The 23501-nt window shown below is 38.2% G+C and overlaps 1 protein-coding gene and 1 non-coding gene across 2 annotated transcripts in view; one reads left to right on the forward strand and one right to left on the reverse strand.

Moving 5' to 3' along the window:
- The window catches only part of Kcnd2 (potassium voltage-gated channel subfamily D member 2), a 507907-nt gene that overhangs the window by 197070 nt on the left and 287336 nt on the right, over window positions 1-23501 (reverse strand). The gene's annotated exons all lie outside the window — the stretch shown is intronic.
- LOC115031458 (U6 spliceosomal RNA) lies at window positions 6901-7007 on the forward strand. Its single transcript, XR_003837078.1, has one exon. It is a non-coding gene; the product is annotated as a U6 spliceosomal RNA (small nuclear RNA).

Below are 23501 nucleotides of genomic sequence, written 5' to 3' on the forward strand. Positions count from 1 at the left end.
GTTTACAGTTCAGGCTGAACAAGCTTGAGGACCTGAACTCAGCTCCCCAGAACCCTTGCAAAGGCCAAGTGAGAACTGAATTTCTGTAACCTGGCAAGCAGAGCAGAGACAGGTGAATGCATAGTATTTGCTAGACAATTTGCAAGCTAAATAGCAAGACTGTTGTTCCATGAGAGACTGTACTTCCAAAATAGGAGAGAATGTTATAGGGAAAACCTGGCATCAACCTCTCATTCTATGTTATTCAATGTCACATTCTCTCACCTCTATCCATCTATCTCTATCTATCTATCTATCTATCTATCTATCTATCTATCTATCTATCTATCTATCACTATCTATCTATCTATCTATCTATCTATCTATCTATCTATCTATCTATCTATTTATCTCTATCTATCTATCTATCTATCTATCTATCTATCTATCTATCTATCTATCTATCTATCTTTCTTTCTATCTATCTATCTATCTATCTATCTATCTATCTATCTATCTATCTATCTATCATCTATCAAGTGCTTATTAAGTGCCACTATATAAGAATAATACTTATCAGCTATTTATCTAATTTAATTGTTTGAACCCAGAATATCTTAGGATAATGTTGTGGATTATCCACATTTTACATTACTGTGCCCTATAAGAAATAAACATTTACTAGATAGGATAATTGGTTTCTCACCAGTCTTGGTGAGTCTATATTGATGTGAGTGGGCTGCACAGATATTTCAAAGAAACAAAATTGCAAGGTGTGTGTGTGTGGGAATTTAAAGTCAAATTATCCTGCTTATAAAGTACAACCTCATGATCTCATTACTTGAAAAACTTAGAGGACAGATGACTCAATCTCTTTCACCATAGGACATAAGCCATTATATTCGGCGAAAGAATCATTAAAGTGTAGATATTATAAGAAACAGTGTGGTTAATTAATTGTTCACATATATCCTACAGATCCCATTTAGTTCTTCCTAGAATAATCCATTATGTATAGATGGATAAAATTAATGTCTGAGCTGAAATAAGGTATTAATCCCTGCCCCCAATTCTGGGGTGAATAGTTAGTGTGAGGATGTGTTCCTGTGTAGGAGGAAAAGGTTTTCAATGCTGCTAAATGTTACCAAGAATGCTATAATTTAAGGGTGTGACGGTTATCCTTCTCTGACTATCTCATCCCAGCACCTATGATTGTGACGCCTCTCCTTTTGTGATTCATCAGGTCCATTTATATTCCCTCTGCAGCAGAGCTTTCTACTAACTTTTATTTAAATCTGGAATAAAATCTTATGTTGTAAGAAGCAGGTCATCATTTATTGGGGTGGGGTATAACCGTTTTATTAGATTTCAGTGTAAAGGCATAACTATTACAAATATGAAAGTTGCATGGCAATTATCTAATGATCTTTGAAGAAACTGGACAGCCACAAAAGAAATTTTAATAATAACAGAATGGCAGAAAATATCAACAGAAGTACCTGAGGACTAGATAGTGAATTTTTGTACCCATGTTGTAAAAAGTTTGCCAATTTAATTACCAATTAAGGTAATCTGAATTTCAAACTTTGTATAGCTTTAGTAGTTTGATATTTAAAAACTACAACTCCAATATCTATTGTTTTTTTTTTTTTGCTCATTATTTACTATGATGCATCTACAAGTACCTGCCAAACAAGCTAGGATTAGGTGTTGACATTAAATTTAAGCAAAGGGCTCAACCGAGCACTCATTACATGTCACTGTTATGTTGGAATTCAATAACAGTAGATAATTAAGTTCTGAACTTCTCAATGATATTAAATCTCCATCAAAGGAAGATTTAAATAAATTCAAATTAATGCTGTTATGTAAAAGAAAACTTAGTTGTATGCTATTAGCCACAGAAACAAGACAAACATATGTGTTGCTATGTTAGAGAGTACCCTTTGGTATCTGTTGTGTTCTTGATCTTATGTAGTTTTATTGGGGCAAAATGAAATCTCAAAGTAATTTAAATTCGTATTTTTATAATTGCTAATGATGTTGACCTCTTTGAAAGATGTTTTATATACATTTTTATTACTTCTTTTGAGTACTCTCTGAAAAGGTCCATATCCATTTTTAAATGCCTTCTTTGTTCTCTTGACCCTCTGACTCTTGAGTTATTAGTGTATTCTTGAATTAATCTTATGTCATATGTGTTGCTTGCAAATATTCTCCCCCACATTATGGGCTTCTTCTTCACCAGACTGATCCCTTTTCTTTACAGAAGAATTTTAGTTTTGTAAGGACATTTGTTATTGTTGGCCTTAATTTCTGAATAAAATAAAAGAGTTCTATTCATGAAGTCATTCCCTACATTTATATTTTGTAGGATACCACTTATGCTTTCTTTAGAAGTTTTATGGGTGTAAGAGGTCCCTTCTTCACTGCTAGAAGGAATAAAACCTCGCACAGTGAGTGTAGGTAGTTTTCAAAAACCTGAAAAAACAATCTACCATGTGACCCAGCTAGACCACACCTTGGCATAATCCCAACAACTTGCCATCCCAAGCCACAGATACTAATTAAGCCATGTTCATTGTTATCTTATTCACCATAGCTAGAGAATGGAAATAACCCACATATCCTTCCACCTATGAGTTAAATGGATAATAAAAAGTGCGGTTCGTATACACAATGGATTTTAGTTGGCTCTAAGAAAATAGAAAGCACAGATCTCACAAGAAAATGGATGCAAATAGAAAAAGATATTGAATGACCCAGAGCCAGCAAGACGAATGCTTCATGTTCTCTCTCATCTGAGGTTCCTAGCTCCAAACAGTTAGGACAAGAAAAGCAGAAAGAGATCATGCAGGAGAGGAAAAAGAGCTCCAGAGAGGGATCTAGTAGGAAAAGGGAGGAAGAAGGCGTTAAGATTCTTTAAAACATAAGTTCTATGGGGGAAAGAGACTAGGAGCTAGTCATCAAAATTCATAGATAAAATTCTAGAATTCCAACCTTCAGAGTTAGAGATTTCTTGACATACATGTTGTTTTAACATACATACACAAACAACAAATTGCACTGAAAACTTGTGTAAAGAGGCTAGAGATAATATGAATTCAGGGCAACTCTGCTTTATGAACTGTAAACATTCCACAAATCCCATAAAATGATTTATAGGTAATGCATATTATACAGGTAAATCTATTTTATTAATATTGTAAGTGTAGTTTGTTTTCTGGCCTATTTTTATTTAGGTCTGTATCATTCCTATGTGGAGATGGAGACGTGAACTAAATTCTGTCTCTCCAGAATGTGTACTTTAGTAGCAGGTGTTCTTCCTATGCTGTGGCACACAGTACAAGGACGGGGTGACTAAAGCAGGGTAGTCTCATATCCAATGAGGTGCTAAAGGAACATGCTAGAACAAAACCTTGAGGCAGCAACAAAAGGGAAGCACATTCCTGCCTAGTGTTCTGTTTATTGAAGGGAGATCCCGAAGTTTTGAAACAGTAAACAATTTAGATTTAATCGTTGTCCCTAGCAGGCAGTTCATGGGCTCCTTGAGGGATTCTACAATGGTTTCCTTATTTTGCAAACAGAATAGCTGAGAAAGCTGAATTTGATTGGAGGTCAGAGCCTGTGTATATTCCATGTGGTGATTGTTTGATATAGGGAGTATACATACAGAGGAAGAATCATTTCATGGCTCACCAGGAGACTTGTTAGTTCCATGCTCGTCTTCATCCTACCTTACTCTGAAGGTGCCAAGAGATGAGTGGGTAGTTAAAAGTGCTGAGAGCTTTGTTCACCATAGTTTGCAACTGCACATTTTTAAACATGAATCTTGTTGATGCAAACGCAACATGATGGCATGAAATAACTTGGATGAGTGGTAAGTTGACTAGTCTAACTTACATCTCAGTAACTCAGGAAGTGTTGAGGTACCAGTTGCTTCCTCTAGTTATTTTCATGTCTAATGCCTCATCTCATTTTAAATTAAAATTAAGACTTTAATATCCAACAATACAGTATATTGCAAGCATTTTAAGGATTCTTCTTTAATTCACCCTTACCATAAGGAAAAGAACCCCTGACTTTTGTTTGTTAATATGCTGATTTAAAGACCCCACAGCAAACTTTCTGAAAGGTTTGCTGAATTTGGGGTATTGAGCATCGCACTTGGAAACTGAAGCAGACTTCAATGCTCTCTGGATTTACTATCATCTCTACACTGGATTAACAAAGTATACCCTTTTACATATGCTTTTCAATGAGACTTTCTGGAACTATCGACAGCCCACTTAGAAATACTCATTTTTTGAGACCATGTTATGATTATATCACCTCTTTCTCTGTCCAGACCGTCCCATGTATGGAGCAGCATTTGGGCCCATATGTTGAGCTTTCACATGCTAAAAACTAAATCTAGAGCAAACCATTGGAGTTTGTAAAATTCAATATGCGGAATTTGTAACGTGCTGACCGAATTGACCTGATTTGCATAGAGTAGAAGACTTTGCACCCAATTGGTTTTTTCCCCATAAAATGGAAAAAGTAATAAAGGCACTGTCAGCTTTTTCTAAAATTGAATAATATGGTCATTGAATAATTCTCTATAATAATCACCCCTAACCCAATACTCACCTTATATTTTTGTGGAAACAAAACCCATTGTATATTCAGCCACTAGGGGTCAGCAGATACTGGCAATGTTGGGCTCAACTGTCCTGGTGAGAGTCAGAAGATCTAGATCTCTGGGTGGGTATAATGAGATCTCTCCTTACACTCTCAGGTAAACACAGGGCCATCCAGGATTTTGCAGACTTTTGACTCTCCATCCTTTCACTTACCTATCTTGAGGATAGGAACAGGAAATGACAAGACATGGAAAAGACCCTGTCTACAGCCAAAGAAGGGAAGATGGAATTCGATGGGTAGGAAGCAGCCGCAGAAGAAAGAGCAGCTAGCTGAGCTTTTGTCCACCAGTGAGTCCATAGATATTTGGGGTCTTTCTCTAACCCCGAAGACTACAGGATACAGTGTCTAGAGTAGAAAAATAAGCATCTCCAAGCAATGCCAAGGTATAGGTTTGAGAACTTTACAAGGAGAAACTTTGATGGATCTCACAAATCCATGTTTAATAGACCCCTTTGCCCTCAATGATTTTGATGAAAAAAATGTTTGAAATCACTCTTTCCTATAGTTTGACAGCATAACAATGATTAGGGGGAGCAGAAAAAAAACAGCATCAGGCCCAGTTAATTTTCTTTGCATTACCTCTCCATTCTTTGTTATTTGTTGCATAGTTGTGGCCAAGACTAATCCTCTTCCAGCTCAGCAGAAAAGCACACAGGCCTTAGGTTATAGTAACCAAGCACTAAATGAAGGATGATAATCTAGCTCTCCAGGGTTTGGGGTGCTTAGCAAGGTCAAGATACCATAGAAAGTTATGATCTTAGAACAGCATAAGCTTTGCTTACAGAAGCTACACAAAAAGTTTTCCTTGAGAGACCGAAAATTAACATCGCCTTTGATGCCACACTGACTCATAGCTGTCTCTGTGCCTCATGATTTGGGTGTAAAGCACGCTAGGAGTCCCTGTTTCTCTTCTGCATAATTCTAGTCCACCACTTTAAAGCACACTTCATCCAATAAGTATCTTGAGAATCATGTTCATTTACACAGTGATCTAATCTCTGTGCTCACAGGATGGCCTAAAAGCATTCCTAACAGATGTGAGCTATTTCTATATTTAGAAATGGATCAAGATGAGAATTTATCAGCCTCATCAGTAGCTGCAACAAGGGAAACAATGCATTAAGTAACTTTGTCTCTAACGAGGCTGGGCAGAGTGGGAGTGTCTATCAAGAGGGAGTCTGTTGTACACCTTCTAAGTGCATTATCTTGAAATAGCATGGAAATTAGAGAGCCATATTTTCATATCACATATTTGAACCCTATAATTTATTTTAAATAATTAACTATTGTTTCTATTTTTCCTAGCATTGCCATGTTTCCACATATACATATATGTGTGTGTGTGTGTGTGTGTGTGTGTGTGTGTGTGTATGTGTATAGCCATGCATATGACTGCCTGCAGAGGCTAGAAGAGGGTATTGGATCACATGGATCTTTTGTTACAGACAGTTGTGAGATATCATGCATTTGCTGGGAACTGAACCTGTATTCCCCAAGAGTAGCAAATGCGTTTACCCTCTGAAGCAGCTCTCCAGTCCCTAGACATGGATACTTCCACACTGGCAAGGAATAAGATTCTCAAGTGCAATTACCTTCCCATTCCCTAACAGAATGGGAACATCCTTATCTCTGAGACAGGAGATCATCAAGACTCATCACTGTTTATATACCTTAATAAGTCTTTATTGGGTGATGGATACTGTGATGGATACTCTTCACTGCCAACTTGAATACACGAAGATTTACCTAGGAAGCACATTTCTGGGTTGGACTGTGAATGTTAAAAGCCACCCTGAATGAGGATGGCACCCTCCCACAGGCTCCAATCCCAAAGTGATTAAAAGGAAGAAGTTAGCTGAGTTGAGAAGTTACTTCTTGACTGCAGATGCAGTGTGACAGTGACTTTGTGCCTCTTTGAGATGTCGTCCTCCTGAGATGGACTGTTTCCCTTATTGAAGCATATACCAAAATAGATGCTTCTACCCTAAAGTTGCCCTATCAGGTGTTTGTCCCATAGGAGAAATGTCCCACTACTCTGCAGGGATCACATATTTCTTCATCTATCACACTTCTCACAGTTTTTCACAAGTTACCATTCTTAGTGTAGAAACACATAGGTTCGTGATTGGAGAGATGGTTCAGTGGGTATTTCTTTTAGATAACCAAGATTCAGTTCCCAGCATACACATGGCAGCTCACAACTGTCTGTAACAAAACTCTAAAAATCCAATGCCCGTGCTCGCTTCGGCAGCACATATACTAAAATTGGAACGATACAGAGAAGATTAGCATGGCCCCTGCGCAAGGATGACACGCAAATTCGTGAAGCATTCCATATTTTTTTTTTCACCAGAGACTATGAAAGCCAGAAGATCCTGGACGGATGTTATACAGACACTAAAAGAACACAAATTCCAGCCCAGGCTACTATACCCAGCCAAACTCTCAATTAACATAGATGGAGAAACCAAAGTATTCCACGACAAAACCAAATTCACACATTATCTCTCCACGAATCCAGCCCTTCAAAGGATAATAACAGAAAAAAACCAATACAAGGACAGGAACCACGCCCTAGAAACAACAAGAAGGTAATCCCTCAACATACCTAAAAGAAGACAGCCACAAGAACAAAATGCCAACTTTAACAACAAAAATAACAGGAAACAACAATTACTTTTCCTTAATATCTCTTAATATCATTGGACTCAACTCCCCGATAAAAAGACATAGACTAACAAACTGGCTACACAAACAAGACCCAACATTTTGCTGCTTACAGGAAACTCATCTCAGAGAAAAGGATAGACACTACCTCAGAATGAAAGGCTGGAAAACAATTTTCCAAGCAAATGGCATGAAGAAACAAGCTGGAGTAGCCATTCTAATATCTGATAAGATTGACTTCCAACCCAAAGTCATTAAAAAAGACAGGGAGGGACACTTCATACTCATCAAAGGTAAAATCCTCCAAGAGGAACTATCAATCCTGAATATCTATGCTCCAAATACAAAGGCAGCCACATTCATTAAAGAAACTTTAGTAAATCTCAAAGCACACATTGCACCTCATACAATAATAGTGGGAGACTTCAACACACCACTTTCACCAATGGACAGATCATGGAAACAGAAACTAAACAGGGACACAGTGAAACTAAGAGAAATTATGAATCAAATGGATCTGGCAGATATCTACAGAACATTCTATCCTAAAACAAAAGGATATACCTTCTTCTCAGCACCTCATGGTACCTTCTCCAAAATTGACCACATAATTGGTCACAAAACAGGCCTCAACAGATACAAAAATATGGAAATTGTCCCATGCATCCTATCAGATCACCATGGACTAAGGCTGATCTTCAATAACAAAATAAATAATAGAAAGCCAACCTTCACGTGGAAACTGAACAACACTCTTCTCAATGATACCTTGGTCAAGGAAGGAATAAAGAAAGAAATTAAGGACTTTTTAGAGTTCAATGAAAATGAAGCCACAACATACCCAAACTTATGGGACGCAATGAAAGCATTTCTAAGAGGAAAACTCATAGCTCTGAGTGCCTCCAAAAGGAAACTAGAGAGAGCACACATTAGCAGCTTGACAACACACCTAAAAGCACTAGAACAAAAGGAAGCAAATTCACCCAAGAGGAGTAGACGGCAGGAAATATTCAAACTCAGAGGTGAAATCAACCAAGTGGAAACAAGAAAAACTATTCAAAGAATCAACCAATCAAGGAGCTGGTTCTTTGAGAAAATCAACAAGATAGATAAACCCTTAGCCAGACTCACTAGAGGGCACAGGGAAAGCATCCTAATTAACAAAATCAGAAATGAAAAAGGAGACATAACAACAGATCCTGAAGACATCCAAAACACCATCAGATCCTTCTACCAAAGGCTATACTCCACAAAACTGGAGAACCTGGATGAAATGGAGAAGTTCCTAGACAGATACCAGGTACCAAAGTTGAATCAAGATCAGGTTAATGATCTAAACAGCCCTATATCCCCCAAAGAAATAGAAGCAGTCATTAATAGTCTCCCAACTAAAAAAAGCCCAGGACCAGATGGGTTTAGTGCAGAGTTCTATCAGACCTTCAAAGAAGATCTAATCCCAGTTCTTCACAAACTATTCCACAAAATAGAAACAGAAGGTACTCTACCCAACTCATTCTATGAAGCCACAATTACTCTGATACCTAAACCACAAAAAGACCCAACAAAGATAGAAAACTTCAGACCAATATCCCTTATGAATATTGATGCAAAAATCCTCAATAAAGTTCTTGCTAACCGAATCCAAGAACACATCAAAACAATCATCCATCCTGACCAAGTAGGTTTCATCCCAGGGATGCAGGGATGGTTCAATATACGGAAATCCATCAACGTAATCCAGTATATAAACAAACTCAAAGACAAAAACCACATGGTCATCTCGTTAGATGCGGAAAAAGCATTTGACAAGATCCAACACCCATTCATGATAAAAGTCTTGGAAAGATCAGGAATTCAAGGCCCATACCTAAACATGATAAAAGCAATCTACAGCAAACCAGTAGCCAACATCAAAGTAAATGGTCAGAAGCTTGAAGCAATCCCTCTAAAATCAGGGACTAGACAAGGCTGTCCACTTTCTCCATACCTATTCAACATTGTACTTGAAGTCCTAGCCAGAGCAATTCGACAACAAAAGGAGATCAAAGGGATACAAATTGGAAAAGATGAAGTCAAAATATCACTTTTTGCAGATGATATGATAGTATATATAAGTGACCCTAAAAATTACACCAGAGAACTCCTAAGCCTGATAAACAGCTTCGGTGAAGTAGCTGGATATAAAATTAACTCAAACAAATCAATGGCCTTTCTCTACACAAAGAATAAACAGGCTGAGAAAGAAATTAGGGAAACAACACCCTTCTCAATAGTCACAAATAATATAAAATATCTTGGCGTGACTCTAACTAAGGAAGTGAAAGGTCTGTATAATAAAAACTTCAAGTCTCTGAAGAAAGAAATTCTAGAAGATCTCAGAAGATGGAAAGATCTCCCATGCTCATGGATTGGCAGGATCAACATTGTAAAAATGGCTATCTTGCCAAAAGCAATCTACAGATTCAATGCAATCCCCATCAAAATTCCAAATCAATTCTTCAACGAATTAGAAAGTGCAATCTGCAAATTCATCTGGAATAACAAAAAACCTAGGATAGCAAAAACTCTTCTCAAGGATAAAAGAACCTCTGGTGGAATCACCATGCCGGACCTAAAGCTCTACTACAGAGCAATTGTGATAAAAACTGCATGGTACTGGTATAGTGACAGACAAATAGACCAATGGAATAGAATTGAAGACCCAGAAATGAACCCACACACCTACGGTCACTTGATCTTCGACAAGGGAGCTAAAAACATCCAGTGGAAGAAAGACAGCATTTTCAACAAATGGTGCTGGCACAACTGGTTGTTAACATGTAGAAGAATGCGAATCGAACCATTCCTATCTCCTTGTACTAAGGTCAAGTCTAAGTGGATCAAGGATCTTCACATAAAACCAGAGACACTGAAACTTATAGAGGAGAAAGTGGGGAAAAGCCTTGAAGATATGGGCACAGGGGAAAAATTCCTGAATAGAAGAGTAATGGCTTGTGCTGTAAGATCGAGAATTGACAAGTGGGACCTCATGAAACTACAAAGCTTCTGCAAGGCTAAAGACACCATCAATAAGACAAAAAAACCACCAACAGATTGGGAAAGGATCTTCACCTATCCTAAATCAGATAAGGGACTAATATCCAATATATATAAAGAACTCAAGAAGGTGGACTCCAGAAAGTCAAATAACCCCATTAAAAAATGGGGCTCAGAACTGAACAAAGAATTCTCACCTGAGGAATACCGAATGGCAGAGAAACACCTGAAAAAATGTTGAACATCCTTAATCATCAGGGAAATGCAAATCAAAACAACCCTGAGATTCCACCTCACACCAGTCAGAATGGCTAAGATCAAAAATTCAGGTGACAGCAGATGCTGGCGAGGATGTGGAGAAAGAGGAACACTCCTCCATTGTTGGTGGGATTGCAAGCTTGTACAACCACTCTGGAAATCAGTCTGGCGGTTCCTCAGAAAATTGGACATAGTACTACCGGAGGATCCAGCAATACCTCTCCTGGGCATATATCCAGAAGATGTCCCAACCGGTAAAAAGGACACATGCTCCACTATGTTCATAGCAGCCCTATTTATAATAGCCAGAAGCTGGAAAGAACCCAGATGTCCCTCAACAGAGGAATGGATACAGAAATTATGGTACATTTACACAATGGAGTACTACTCAGCTATTAAAAAGAATGAATTTATGAAATTCCTAGCCAAATGGATGGACCTGGAGGGCATCATCTTGAGTGAAGTAACACAATCACAAAAGAACTCACACAATATGTATTCACTGATAAGTGGATATTAGCCCAAAACTTAGGATACCCAAGATATAAGATACAATTTGCTAAACGCATGAAACTCAAGAAGAATGAAGACCAAAGTGTGGACACTGTGCACCTTCTTAGAATTGGGAACAAAACACCCAGGGAAGGAGTTACAGAGACAAAGTTCGTAGCTGTGATGAAAGGATGGACCATTTAGAGACTGCTGTATCCAGGGATCCATCCCATAATCAGCTTCTAAACGCTGACACCATTGCATACACTAGCAATATTTTGCTGAAAGGACCCAAATATAGCTGTCTCTTGTGAGATGATGCCGGGGCCTAGCAAACACAGGAGTGGATGTTCACAGTCAGCTATTGGATGTATCACAGGGCTCCCAATGGAGAAGCTAGAGAAAGTAACCAAGGAACTAAAGGGATCTGCAACCATATGTTGGAACAACATGATGTACTAACCAGAACCCCGGAGCTCTTGTCTCTAGCGGCATATGTATGGAAAGATGGCCTAGTCGGCCATCACTGGAAAGAGAGGCCCATTGGACTTGCAAACTTTATATGCCCCAATATAGGGGAATGCCAGGGCCAAAAGAATGGGAATGGGTGGGTAGGGAAGTGGGGGGCGCTATGGGGGACTTTTGGGATAGCATTGGAAATGTAATTGAGGAAAATATGTAATAAAAATATTAAAAATTAAAAAAAAAATAAGAAAAAAAAAAAAGAAAAAAAAAATCCAATGCCCTCTTCCAGCATGAAGAGGTGCATGCAATATATATGCAGGCAAAACACTTAGACACACAAAATAACATTAAATATTATTTTAAAAAGAAATGCTCAAGATGACTAACCATTTAGAATGTTTCAGTCTTTTATTTTATTTGTGAAGACCCATGTTTCACATAAAAGAAATAATCCATTTATGAGAATTTCCTTTGAATATTTTATATTTGAATATAAAATATATTTGAATATTCTAGAGAATATGTTTTGTGAGCTGCAGAAGAGAATCTGAAAAGGTAGAAGAAAATAATATATAACCATTCTTAATTGAGAAAAAGGGTGGCAAAAGTTGTATTAATTTGAAGTCAGCATGGATTTTAGAAATATTCTGTCAAAATTAGTAAATAATTCATATGTAGTAAAAAATGTGTCTTTTCTCAATTCAAGAGGAAGTGAATTTTATATTTTTTATTATAACCTAACAAAAATTCATATACCTGGTGAACACTGTAAGTCACTTACATAGGACTTTAGGAAAAATATTCCTCATAAACGGTTACATTTCTTTATGAGAAATGTGTATTCCTGTTGGAAGAAGACATTTATTGGAGTCTGTTTTCTTGGAGCTATCTATTCTATTTCCCATTGGGTTCTTGTACCTCCTGTAATATAAGGTCGTTGCTTATGTCTGAAGAAAGGAATGTAGCAATTCTTTAGCCCACAACCACTAAATATTCAGTCCCTGGTTATTTGATGACCCCATAATGTCATGTGTCACAAAAGTCACTTGAGAGAGAAGATTTCTTCTCCTTAATCTCCATGTGTTTGGGACCTGGAGGAAAGGAGTGGTTGGCATGGACTGAATATTCAACAACTATTAGATGAACTGTGCACATGGACAATAGGCTCTGAGTGACACACATTGTTATCATTTCCTAGAGTAGGGTAACAGAAGAAGAATTAAAAACGCCTTTAAAATTAAGCATCCATAGTTTAGCTCACGATGAATTCTATGACTTTTTCCAAACTATTCTCTAGCATCTTCTTAAAGGGTGAAGGATAACTACAATGAAATAAATGAGATGCTATCTCTGCCTGTGTGTTAAGATCAATTTTTGAATTCTATACCAAGAGTTATCTTGGCTTTCAGGCACAATGCTATTAGCAGGTAGAAATTCAATGTCAGATTTCCTCCATTGAGTTTAAAGGATTCAACTTAATTTCTCCAGTACCTAGGACAACTTTGAACACATGGAACATGCCTAGTAACTGTTGACCAAAGACTGCATAAGTAAGCATGCACTGGGACACTTGTGAGTTGTGGAGTTATGTAATGAGCTTCTCACAGCAGCCTTAGTGAACCTTTTTAGAAGACAGCAAATGTGTCTAATACCGAAGCAAATATATGCAGAAGATGTTTATATACTTAAAGATTTTGTTAAAAAAAGAATAGCATTCTTTTCTTTCTTCTTTTTCTTTTCCTTTTCTATTAGCTAGTACACTCCATTTCTTTTTCAAACTCTTATCTTTTGAAAGCAGAAAATCAGGGATATTATTAGAGTCATTCTAGATGAACAGAAAAGAAAATTATGAGGTGTTATTATGCTGTGAATACTCTTTAAATGAGGTCTTTCCATTTGGGAAAGTGTAAGGCTGCTTTTCTAACTCTGTGAATGTGTTTGCTCTACTGGGAAAGTGCTTCTCTCCCCACAATTTGTTCTCCCTCAAACTGATAGGAAGATTCCACAAGCATAAAAGCAAATTGGTCTTACTTTCCAGGAGGCCGTTATGAGGCATGTTTTATCCTGAAATGGCTCCCTCGAGACCTTGAAGAGATGCATGAATACACAAAGCTAGAGCCTCCTGTGGATGACTACAAAATGCTTGGTTGCCAAACCATTTCTGTTCCTTTCCTTAACATAAGAGGGTATGAAGAAAAGTCAAACACCATTTAGAACATTTGCAGATCTCTCAGCTACCATAATTTCTGACCAACTGAATAATAATTCTGTCCTTTGCCTTTGGTCACTTCATATAGGTTTCTCAATTGACAGTAAAATATAAAAAGCTTGACGGGCAGTTCTGCCCATTTTTCTTCTGATTGTGTGGCTAAGAGATAACTGTAACTCTTCAGTTTCTGACAGGCAGTTGAATTTCATGCTAATGTATATTTTCCCACGAGTAAGTCAGGAATCACATATCTTTCCCCTGTATGTCTCATTCAACTGTCTTGAAAATGCACTTTGTTTTAAAAATATCTCCAGCTTTAAATAAAACCCCAAGGAAACCCAGCAAACAGACCAGTAAGTAACTTGTGGATGGTGTACTAGCAGGTACATGCTCAGCAAACTGAAATACTTCTCCATTGGAAACAGCTAACTCTAGCTACTTGTAATACTGGCTTTGTATTTAGTGGGGATTGCTAAATTATACATGCTTTGATGTATCCCTTTCAACTACCTTTCATCTTTATGCCCGTTACTGCAGTCGTTTTTGATATGGTTATTTCTATTTCGTTTTATGAATACTACCTTTTAAAAGAAAACCTGACAGTACAATGAATGATGTCACACTTATAATATCTGAAGCCATAGGCTAAAAATCTCTTGGAAATAAAGCATTTCCTCCAGAGCAGCATCCTACGAAGATGAAATTTCCAGTACTTCATGAGGCACTTGCTCAGGCGACTCCCATAAATGTTAATGGGAGCTAATCGGTGAGAGAATAAACACCTTACCACACATTTCATTTAAAACTCAGCATGATCTGAACAACAGCCATTTTACTCAGTTAGTAGGATGGATGCTTTTCGAGTAAAGGGAAACCTGCTGTTGAGTTCACAATTCCTCTAGGTAAAAAGGAAAGAAATTATTTTAAATGTTACTTGTATCCATAACCCACTACTGTGCTCCAGCTATAATTTGCAGCAACATGTCAGTTAAGTAATAACAGATGAAATCCTAACCCTGTTAATCAACACACACCCTGGAAGTTCAGATGCTGAAGGCTTGGCAGGAATGCACTATTATGCTTGGAGAACATTCAGCTCTTCTCCACCTCTCTTCTGCCTCAGACATCTTCCTCTTGCTTAAATCTATACATTTCACCCATGTTCACAAACAGAAATGGTTTGCTCACGTATGAGATTGTGACTGATGTATAGAGTAGAAGACAATGTCTTATTAAACCCGATCCCAGCGTGGAGGTCCCCTTTCAATTGGCATGCTTGCTCATGTCCAGACATGTTAAATGATCACATGGTTTGAATTGGACTTCTGAATCTTCATACCATAGACTGATGTATAGTTTCATCTTCTGCTTCAAAAACATTGAACTCTGCTCCTCTTCTTGGTCACATTTTAATGGATGTGGGGTCATATTTACTCAGATATAAATCTGGTTAGTGTTCATCTTTTATGACAGGAAGCATTTTTTAAACCTGAAGTCGAGTAAAAGGATTATATATCTAACTTTAACTACATAACAGAACAGTATTACCACAGGTCATGAGTTGGATATTTTGTTGGTAGTTCTTCTGAGGACACATTTCTCTTTTCCTTCTGTGATGCTCTACCTCTGTTTATTTACTTCTTTGATCCAGGCCTTCCAAATTTTCATGGGAAATATACAAGGTAGATTGGCCACTAGTGACATCATTCTTCTTCCCCACGAGATGCAAGTTCTCTGCATTAAGCTTCAAACAACTGATTAACCATAGTGAAGACTTCTGAGAGAAAGACATCAGAGCCATGATTCTTTCATTTCATACTATAAGATTTATCAAACATGTGGCATTAAGTTGCATCTCAGGATTTTCCGCTCACTGAAAGTTTTGTAGAAGAAAGACATCCCTAGCTTGATTCACAAGGAATCTGTTGCTCTGAGGGGCTTGGAACAGAGCAGAAAAGTGCCGGCACTCGTCTGAATCTGGAGTCATTTCTGAAGATGAGGGTGCAGTGTTTACATTTTCCTAAGTCTCACTGCCTTTAAACTGAAACCGCTTTTGAAATGACTTGAAATGATGGAATTCACTGCTCCCCTCCCTACTAGAACATGGAATAGAAAGAGATGCATTGGGATAGGGCATTTTATTGTTAACCTGTTCAGAAATATGATTGCCTACCTCCTACTGCTCCTTCTCCTCCTCTTTCAATTCAACCCTGAATTCAAACCCCAACAAACTCTGAGGTCTCATAAATAGAGTACGGACACTGTACCACCTTTTGTGATTCTCCAAATTTCCCCTATTCCATCTGAATTAGGTTTTGATTACTTAAGGAACACATGTTCTCCAGGAAATACCATAATATACTTTTTTTCAAGCAATTTTATGAACTACTTGATTCCTGATACATATTTTTCTTTTAAATCTTTAAAGGTCATGATGTGAGATCACTTTGGTCCTGGAATGTGGAAACTGAGTCTCCAGGAGTTAAAGTGTCCCAGTGACTGACACACAGTGTGCCTGTGACGGTCTTAGTCTACAGATCTGAAATGTTATTGCTGTGCAAGTTGGCATGTGCTTTTAATTACATCCCTCATGAGGTGAAGCAGAGAGCAGTTTATGGCCAGCCGCAGCTACATACTGAGACACTGCTCATTTCTCTCTATCCTAGAAGGGAAAATATCCAGAAACCTCAATTGCACATAAAAATGAACAAAGCTGACTGCCTCTCATTTTTCATATACTACTCAGGTTAGTATTATCAAAGCATCTGTCACATATTAATATTCTATGTCACTGACAGCACAAAGAGCACATAGAAAAGACTTGGCCAACTTTGCACTTATCATTAAACCCAGATGAATAGCCCAAGTTCAGTTGCCTTGTGCTATTTTGAGTATAACACTTAAAAACCAGGACAGGTCCATAATTTATCCATGTCTCAGGCTGATCTTTAGCTATGTTAGACTCTTTAGCTGCAACAACATATTTAAAGCTTCTAAGAGACTTCAGCAAACATCTTCCCGTATCCCTCCTTATCATTGTGCTAGGGCAATAGGGGAAGCGAGATTCTTTTGCAGTGAAGATGAAAAAAACCTCAGAGACAAGATGACCCCAGGAAACCCACTCTCACAGAAGTAAAATCAGAAGCAGAACTTCCCATAACTTGAGTAGAGTGGGAGGTTATTCCACTCAGTCTTCACTGAGCTCTGTTTGAAGCTCATGATGCAAGCCCAATAGATTTTGGTCAAGTAATTCCAAGGTTGACTCCATTTGATTCATTTAAAACTGGCCTCTTCACGTTTGGTGAATTAGGACTCATGTGAAATTAATATAAGGGAGAGATTAAGGTAATCATAGAACAGTCAAGTGGATTTCATGAAGCTGAATTTAAATTTCACTTTGGTTTTGATTGTTTTGATATTAGTGCTATCATTTATGTTTGTAACTGAGCACTTGCCAAGGAATAATGCAAACACCACAGTATTCCCAGTTATAATACAATCCAGAAATAACAAGGTTGATGAAATAGGGCATAGGGATGGAAACAAATAAATTTTGCTGACACTATTGAAACCACTTTCTCAAGAAAGAAGAAGAGCATCAAGTGAATGTCCATATTCTGACCACTTCCTCATTTTCACCACCAAGATGGCTATGCTATTAGGGCTGAACTTTGATCAATCTGCACCTTACAGTACCTGCTCCTAATGTTTGTTGTAATAAAAGCACACTACCTCACATTATAAATGGTTACATTTAAATCAGCAAGTTTGATTTTCCTTTTATATTTTCCTAAGAGGGAAATATAAAATGCAGATGATATCCATTGAATATTTATTTGTTAAAAACATTAGGCAGAGTGGGGGTCAAGGACCTCCACATCAAACCAGATACACTGAAATGAATATAAAAGAAAGTGGGGAAGAGACTCAAATAAATGGGCACAGGGGGAAATTTCCTGAACAGAACACCAATGACTTATACTCTAATATCAACAATCAACAAATGGGACTTCATAAAATTGCAAAGCTTCTGTAAGGCAAACGACAGTGTCAATAGGACAAAACAGCAACCACCATATTGAGAAAAGATCTTTACCAATCCTACATGTGATAGAGGGCTAATATCTAATATATACAAAGAATCCAAGAAGTTAGACTCTAGAGAACCAAATAGCCCTATTAAAAGTGGGGTACAGAGATAAACAAAGAATTCTCAACTGAGGAATGCCAAATGGCTGAGAAGCACCTAAAGAAATGTTCAACATCCTTAGTCATCAGGAAAATGCAAATCAAAACAACCCTGAGATTCTACCTCACAAGAATCAGAATGGCTAAGATCAAAAACTCAGGTGACATCAGATGCTGGCGAGGATGTGGAGAAAGAGGAACACTACTCCACTGTTGGTGGGATTGCAAGCTGGAACAACCACAATGGAAATCAGTTTGGCAGTTCCTCAGAAAATTGGACATAGTACTACCTGAGGACCCAGCTAAACCACTCCTGGGCATATACCCTAAAGATGTTCCAACATATAACAAGGACACATGCTCCACTATGTTCATAGCAGCCTTATTTATAATAGCCAGAAGCTGGAAAGAACCCAGGTGTCCCTCAACAGAAGAATGGATACAGAAAATGTGGTACATTTACACAATGCAGTCCTACTCAACCATTAAAAACAATGACTTCATGAAATTGACAGGTAAATGGATGGAACAAGAAAATATCATCCTGAGTGAGGTAGCCCAATAACAAAAGAACACACATAGTATGCACTCACTGATAAGTGGATATTAGCCCAAAAGCTCAGAATACCCAATATACAATTCACAGACCACATGAAGCTCAAGAAGACGGAAGAACCAAAGTATGGATGTTTTAGTTCTTCTTAGTAGGGGGAAAAAATCAAGAGAGGAAATATGGAGACAAACCATGGTGCAGAGACTGAAGGAAAGGCCATCCAGAGACTGCCCAACCTAGGGATCCATCCCATATAAAGTCACCAAACCCACTCACTGTTGCAGATACCAAGAAGTTCTTGCTGACAGGAGTCTGATATAGCTGCCTCCTAAAAGGCTTTGTCAGAGCCTCACAAATACAGAGGCAGATGCTGGCAGCCAACCATTGGGCTGAGCACAGGTTCCCCAATGGAGGAGTTAGAGAAAGGACTAAAGGAGCTGAAGGGGTATGCACCCCATAGGAAGAACAACATCAACCAACCAGACCCCCTAGAGCTCCCAGGGACTAAACCACCAACTAAAGAGTACACATGGAGGGACCCATGGCTCCAGCTGCATATGTAGCAGAGGATGGCCCTGTTGGGCATCAATGGGAGGAGAGGCTCTTGGTCTGTGAAGACTCAGTGCCCCAGTGTAGGGGAATGCCAGAGTGGGGAGGTGGAAGTTGGTGGGTGGCTTCCCACATAGAAGCAGGGGGAGGGAGAAGCGAATAGGAATTTTAAGGAGGGGAAACCTGGAAAGGGGACAAGATTGAAAATTGAATGTTTGAATGTGTTGTGAATTTGATACTTTATGTTTCATATTTGCATTTTTATATGTAGCATCTTTCTGTTCACTACTATTGTTTCCTTTGGAAATTTGAGAATATCTTAGTCAATCAGATAATAGGGAGGGATTCTGGAATCAAAAAAATCAAATCAATGTCTTATGAGCTCCACTGGCTCTTGATGGAAGTAAATATTTAATAAATATTTATTTATTACTCAAATAAATATTACAACAATATATTATGTGACTGCAAATACTATTTTAGCTACTTTGATTCCAATAACTTCTAACTTATTTTCAAAATACTCTTAATCCCTGCATTTTATTTTGTAGTATAAAAACATGGCTTGCTCACCTGTAATATGCAAATACAAGTACAGAGATCATATACAGACTGTACTTTAAAATGTAAATCAGACTAATAAGAATTATTAAGAAAAAAATGAGAGAACTTTATAATTCATTTTCATGAAAATTGTTTCATCTTCCCATGAATGGCATTCCGTGTTGATTTCTAATTTCACTAATATCAAAGGAATAAATATTTCTGGAATGCAAAGGGAAATTTACACAAATAACAAATTTCTCTGATATTAACCGACTTTATACTAGTTTGTAATAGCTAGAGCACATACTTTACCAAGTGCTCAAGCAATCTCTTATCTGTTGAAGCTTTTTTCAGATCATTCTGAGGGCTGGATTTACATCAGTGAGTCTGGGTCAGGAAGGCACACACTGTTTCTTTATGTAGTAATAATATCCTCTTCCAACTGCTCGTTTGTTGCATTGTGAGCACCGGGAATATGGGTATTGGTGGGTGGGAAACAAATCAGCTTGCTTTTGCAAGATATTTCTGACTTTCTTTCTTAGAAATAAAATGTTCTGAATTGTTTGAAGTTAATATAATGAAATCCTGTTTCCCTTCCCTTTACTTCCACCAAAGCTCTCCATGTACTTCCCCATATTACTCTCTTTTAAATTCATAGCTTTTTTTTTTTCTTTAGCTGTGTTGGGTTTCAGACCCTGGCCAAGGGGCTGAGGTGCATACCTAACATACCAAAATAGAGATGACCTCCAGGCATCTCCCAGCATCCCTCAGTCCATAATGGGCATCCTCTGCTCTTTACCCTGAATTTTCCAGTTCAGGGATTCTGCTTCCTCTCCCCCAGAAGTTTCTCCTAATATCATCGGAGGCATTTTGGTCATTCCTCTCCTTCTCTCCACTTTTCTGCCTTTTCTCCCTGCCTGTGCATGATCTTTCCCTCTTCCTCTTCCTCCTCCCCTCTGTCTTCCTCCCCATGGTGACTTCCCTGTCCTTGTTCCTGGGGATCAGTGAACCTACCCTAGTGCTGCTTCCTAATAAACCAGCTATATACTCCCAATAAACCCAAAATACTCTAATCTGTCTTGACTTGGCTCATTTTGATGGAAGAGAATACTTTTTCAACATATTGTGTACATTATGGTCTTTCTATATAATGTTACTTGTATGTATGTGTTTTGGGGGCAGACCTTTTGGTATGGAATAACCAGTTGCATGAACTCCCTGAAAAGACCATCTCCCCCACTCTCAGCATTCCTTAAGTGCTGCTAGTTCTTTGTCTAGAGTTGAGGCTTCCAGTAAGCATCCGTTCTTCCTCACTGCATGCCTATTGGTAATGTCTTTGTTCAGGTCATGTCTAGACAGCCATGTTGCTGAGACTTCAAGGGCATAGGTTCTCACATTTCCAAGGGAAACAATCTCACAGCAAACTTCCTGTTCCTCTGACTTGTAAAGTCTTTCTGCCTCTTCTTTCCCAATGATTGTTGAGCTTGAAAGTGCAGTAATTGTATATTCCTTTACACATTACACAAAACTCTGCTCACAGAAGTCACACTGTGTGAAAAAAGTTGGGGTAGACAAATGAAGGCTTGCTCCCCAAGAGAGAAATGAAGAAACATAGGAGGATATAAAACTAATATTGAAGAGGACACAGATGAAGTAGGCAGAGCAAGAGTAAAGAGAAATGAGCAAAGCCATAGGGTGGTATTGACAGAACAGAGAAAGGGGCTGGAGAGCAACGTTAGTTAGAGTTTTGTTTTGACATAGCTTTAGTTAGGTTTTTCAGAAAAAAACTCTGTGACAATTAAAATGGAATCCACTTCCACTGGCACAGAAATCTCTTAGCCCACCTTGTATGAGTGGTGAGTGTGTGTGTGTGTGTATGTGTGTGTGTGTGTGTGTGTGTGTGTGTGTGTAGAGTAAATAGAGTCAATTTATCTAGTCATCAGGGAAAATTCTAGCCTTTCCAGAATGTTATGCATTTCTTAGATTGCAGGTATGCAAACATAGCAAGAAAGCAATAAATAGTGGCCCTTTGCTGCATCTTCACCATAGTTCTGACAAGAGACATCATTTTAGTATTAGGCATGCCTTCCAAATCATGTGCTCATTCTTCCAAATTATACCACATACTACCAGAAGGGAATGGTGAAATGTGTCTCTAGTAGTATATACACAGACATTTAGCATTTCACAATAAAATGTAAAATCATGAAGTGGACTGAATAAAACAGACATTAGTATTGGTTCTCACATCTTGATATTGATGCCGTTATACCTTCTGAAACTAGGAGTGTCCTGAGAGCAATTTCAACTTCTATTAATAGTCAGTTAAATACATTGGAAATTTTGTACTCTTTGGGGAGGATTGAAATCAATACATTTCTTTTAAACTGACATGTGATATAGTCAACTGGGCAGCATTATGGGTCGTGATGGTTTCCCAAATCTAGTTAGAGAATGATTTTTAAACATGCCTTGAAATTAAATTTCTCCATGTGTGCTGAGTGCATGATAGAATGTCATTGACCAGTCTTGGCCTGGAGATGGGTTCTGAGAGAGAGGGTGTCTGGTAGTGGCAAAACAAACAACTCAAAATCAAATCATGGGTCCAAGCTGAAGGCCTATGTTCTGCTCGAGATGGCTTTCCTGATTGGCTGCTTGAGACAGCTTTCCTGATTGGCTTCTCTCTGTGTTCTGCTCCAGACAGCTTTTCAGATTGCTCTCTGTGATCTGCTCTGCTATAGATAGCTTTCTCTTGCTATTAAAAAAAAAAAAAATCTCTGGTTAGCTCATTTCTTGCAGGCCTAAAGCTCTGTTTTCTATTTACATATCAATTCAGTTGTTACTCCAGTTTCCCTTTTGATTAACCCATGCATCAACATTCCATGACCTCTGCTCCTTGACTGGTAAAAAGAGGTAACAAGCACAAGCACAGACAATAAGAAAGCTGAATGAGACAGTGCCCAAACATTACTATTATTACCATATCTGGGCCTGGACATAAACTCCCTCTGTCCCAGGCTGATCTTGTACTCAGGAACCTACCCGCCTTTCTAAGCATAAACAAACAAACAAACAAACAAAGAAACAAAAAATCCTTAGCTTGGTGGATCTTGCCCTGTGATCACCACTCCTTAACTCTCTTTATCTTTGTATCCTTAAAAATATTAAGACCCTTAATATCTTTCTGACAAGCTGGCTCATAGTACAGCTGCCTCTGTTCTTTTAAATCAGTGAAGCTCCTTATACAACTCATATTGCATCCTTATATCTTACATAGTTGAGAAATTATATATTTTCAAACTCATGTTTTCATGATTCTTTTCTACAACCTTAAGGGCTGTCCTGAAAATCACAGGACTCTACCATTTTCCTGAGACATAGAAACACCCACATGAAGACTGAGCTAAATATGAGCATGAAGGCTGAGATTCAGCTTGTTTATTTATGCTCTTTGGTTGGTGGTTCATTTTTGAGAGCCCCTAAGGGTCTAGGTTAGTTGACTCTATTGGCCTTCCTGTGGAGTCCCTTCTCCTTCAGGGTACTTAGTCCTCCTCCCAACTCTTCCATAAGACTACCAGAACTCTGTCTAATGTTTGGCAATGGATCTCTACATCTGTTTCAATCAGCTACTGGATGGAGCCTCTCAGAGAACAGTTATGATAGAATCCTGTCTGCAAGCATAGCAGAGTAACATAAATAGTGTCAGGGAGTAGTGTTTGCTTATGGGTGGGTCTCAAGTTGGGTCAGTTATTGGTTGCTTATTCCCTAAATCTCTACTCCATCTTTGTCTTTGCATTTCCAATAGACAGGACAAATATTTTAAATGAATTTCCCAGGGCATTTCTGAATCTATTAACATATATGTACAGATAC

This window comes from Mus caroli, unplaced genomic scaffold, assembly GCF_978045245.1.
Source record: "Mus caroli unplaced genomic scaffold, Mus_caroli_1 scaffold_7, whole genome shotgun sequence".
Classification (NCBI taxonomy): Eukaryota; Metazoa; Chordata; class Mammalia; order Rodentia; family Muridae; genus Mus; species Mus caroli.